Source organism: Melanaphis sacchari, unplaced genomic scaffold (assembly GCF_002803265.2).
Source record: "Melanaphis sacchari strain LSU unplaced genomic scaffold, SCAv2.0 Contig0_pilon_pilon, whole genome shotgun sequence".
Classification (NCBI taxonomy): domain Eukaryota; kingdom Metazoa; phylum Arthropoda; class Insecta; order Hemiptera; family Aphididae; genus Melanaphis; species Melanaphis sacchari.
The window spans coordinates 13,003,928-13,007,850 of record NW_020270366.1 but is presented as its reverse complement, the minus strand read 5'-3'; the positions used below and the strand labels follow the sequence as shown (position 1 = coordinate 13,007,850).

At 24.7% G+C, this 3,923-nt stretch overlaps 1 long non-coding RNA gene across 1 annotated transcript; it reads left to right on the top strand.

Annotated features, from left to right (window-relative positions):
- Window positions 1–521: 521 nt before the first annotated feature.
- On the top strand, window positions 522–2,189 carry LOC112594987. Its single transcript, XR_003114681.1, has 4 exons — window positions 522–562; window positions 914–979; window positions 1,592–1,642; window positions 2,076–2,189. It is a non-coding gene; the product is annotated as an uncharacterized LOC112594987 (long non-coding RNA).
- Window positions 2,190–3,923: the final 1,734 nt, after the last annotated feature.

Sequence of the window (3,923 nt, the reverse complement as noted above, 5' to 3'; positions counted from 1 at the left end):
AATTTGATACTTATGATACTTAAAAGAGGCAATATTATTATAGCATAATGGTCATTAACGTAAATACAAGTTTTATAAAAGTTTAAAACATTGTATCAGTAAGACATAGCAGGAGTATAGAAGCAAGACTTCATATGGATGTTTTTACAACTGATTACTTAAGTCTCCCCTCCAAATAACCTCCATGTCTCCATGAGTACATATATTAAATCATAACATAATATTTATAATACATAACATTATCTTAACAGATATCCTTAAAAAGTCTGGATATGATGGTAAACATTTTAAATTTATTATTATTTTAATAAAGACATTTAATCATTAACTAAAATAACAGTAATTGTTTTCTTTAAAAGAAAACTAAGACATTAAGTCCTGTTTTATGTCATTATTGGGTTTTCACTAATTAATTTGTTGTACTAAACTTTTCTTAACTTATAATATATACTAAATAGATTAGCTTATGATAATAATTAAAATTATTTTTTAGAAAATAACACTGGTGATGTAAATTATAATATACTCGAAATTAAATTTCAAAATGATGGCACTATAATCGGTAACTAATTTGTAGCTTCTAAATTAATATTTATTTATATACATTTATGTTGAAAATTGTGTTTATATGATTTTAATTAGCGTTATTCCATTTCGACAAAAATAAATACTAGATCGAGTAAATTTGACACCTGGAACTATAGTCAAAGCATTGCGCTTACTATTCAAAATAAAAATATTCATATAAAAATATATTGTTGAAAATTATTAATATTTTCAAAATAAGTTCTTATTCTTTTTCTTTAATTGCATTATCATGATTGATTTTTTTTAATTTCTTGCAATTTTATATTTGTATGTTTTATAAATATTTTGGGTAAGTGATTAATTAATAAATTTATATTTCTCTTAGATTTAGGGACTTACTATACCGCCAAGTCATCTTATTTAAGAATAATTAATACAATATATTCTGAGAGTAAGTTTCTACTTATTTTTATACCAAAGTTTTTATTAAGTTTAAAATATAGGTAATATAGCCTGATACGCTCTACTATGATTTTTAAGTATTGCTAAGAACTAAAATAAATTATCTAATTAGTATGCACAATATATTTTGATCAATAATTAATTCAAATTTATTAGAAAATATAATATGCCAAACAAATGAAAAGTTAATTGTTGAAATGGGAAGAAAAAACAATAAGCTTAAATGATTTGGTAATTTAATTATTACAGTGTTTTCTAAACTTTTCCTTGTATTGTCGATATTCGACATAAATATTTGGAAATAATTTAACTGTAATTTAAAAATCCAAATACAATAGATTTTTACTAAAAAAATTGTATATTATATTAAATTACTGTATTTATTTATTTGATTTTGGTTATCCTCCACTCGCATCATAATCACGATATCATACTATAAATTATAATAATAAAAGAATTATATTTAAAAAAAAAATAATATCTTACCAAATTAATAGTAATTTTATTGTCGGAATCTATTATATATAGTATATTAATATATTTATAAGATGAAATGTACACCAATCAATAAAAATACTAATTATACTTGTTTTAAATTCAGGTGCAGTAATAAACTATTGTGAGAAACTATTAGATAAAAAGAGTACAGGCGGTAAATATAAATAAACATACATATTACTATGAATTATGAATATATTTATAGAAAAATATTTAATTATTCAAAAAATTTCTTTTCTGGAAATGTTATCAAATACACTAGGTACATAAATAATCTAAGTACTAAATTCTCTGCATTTTACTCTTTTTAGAACTTAAAATTATAATCAATTTTATGACTAAAAAATTACAATTTATAACAGGCCCAGTACAATATAATTACTATCTTATTGTACTGGGAATGTATAAATTACTTATAGTTATTGATGATAATATCATTTATGCGATTCATATCCAATTTATTAGGATTAATATTATAGTTGTTTCCCTAATTTATTTTAAGTGTATATGAAATTATTAACGTGTTAATCTTCAATACAGTAATAATTATTCTTTAATCTGTATCATAATTTTTGTTTTGTTTTTAGGGGAATTACCTGCAACAACTAAATTTTGCGAAAATTATTAAGAAATAAGTAGATCACGATTATAAAGCAATAAAGATTATACATAAATAACTAATATCAAAAATTCCTTTAAAGATGAGCTATAAAGTAAAAGATTTATTTTTAAAACTGTTTATAATTTATGTTTTTAATGAATTTATTTATATTAGTTTTTATGAAAAATTGTATAATTTTTTCCAGTAGTTTTTTTTAATACTCTATTATTATTGAATTTTAAATAATTGAAATAATTTACCTATATTTTCTAAAAAAAAATTAATCTAATTATATTAATAATAAACACTATATTTTTGTACTAATGCAAAATTATATTGTTTTTTATTTTAACTATTGCAAATCAATGGCATTAGACTTAAATTTTAATGAAAATGTTTGATATAATATTGTTAAGTGATCATTTATAACATTAATTGACAGTCATAAAAAACATTTTCTTTTATATATCTTTATCATTATACTGTTATATCACTATACGAGTACTACTTATAAATATTTATTATAGTTATGTACCAATCATATTATGTCAAATTCATAGGCGTAACTAGACCTTAAAGTTAGGGGGGCTTCAGCCCTAGAATTTTTATTATAAGTAAATTAAGTGGGTCGATTTTCTTGGATGAAAGTTTAAAATACTACAACTGCGTGTATTGTAGTATATGTGCACGTAAACACAACATAATCCATAGCAATTTTCGATCAGTTAATAGTTTGTATTAGAATGAATATTAGACTTATTAACAAATCTAAAGGTAAAAATATTTTCGAAAGGAATCTCATAGGCCTTTGCTGATATTTAAAATTTAAACAACACAAAATTGGTTTCTTAGTAGAAGTTAAGATATATGGTCTAGCACTACTGTTTAGTATTTAGTTAGTCTATAATCGATATTTTATTGTAGTGTTTAAGTTTAACGAAATAATAATTTTTTTAGTTTACATTAACAGTTTAAGATATTACCATGATAGCAGTTCTCTAAAATTTATCTAAATTTGATATAATTAATATGCAGTAATAGTTTTGATAATTTCTGATGAAAGAACAAATAGTATGTCAATATGAGTATGGTGTTGATATTATTTTCATTTATTTCTGAACTATCACTTATAATAAAATTAAAGATGTTATACTATTATTAAAGTAATCAAAGAATTTGACCATAAGCGTAACTAGGGGACGGGGGCTTAGTCCCAAAACATATTAGCCCCCTGTCATAATTCCTGATCCCACACTCCGCAATATTAGTAACATTTAAACTTAAATTAAAATATCGTTTATTTTTATTTAATATCTGGAAAATTAATTTAAACTATATTATTAGTCGCTGTGTGTCGCAATGTCGCACGTTTGCCGCGTCGCGTGCCTTTCCTACCATTAGTGATGATAACCATGTTCATGCGTATGCATTATCGGGTCTCCGTCTTGCACACCTTTACTTCGGAATCGAAAACAGATCTGTCGTCCTCCTCTTCTAATTCAACCAGTCAGGACTATCAAGACTTTCACTAATAACCAAACCGTTTTCTACCCGGATGAGGACCTTGGAGTTTTAGTCCACCAGCGTCTCAGCCTCCTCTAATTTCAATGCGAATAACTGCTCCAAAATCAAAACGCCTCGGCGTCAAAGTAGCTGAATTGCCAATCAACCATCACCGCCAATGTGATAAATAATTCACAAATTATTACGTTAAAGCGATTTTATTCGCTTTAGCTGGGCGTCCGACGGTTTCGTTACCTGCCAAGGCACCTCCATACATGTCAAAACGCGATGTGCACAGACACTATAAATTGATCGATTGTGTAATGGCAGC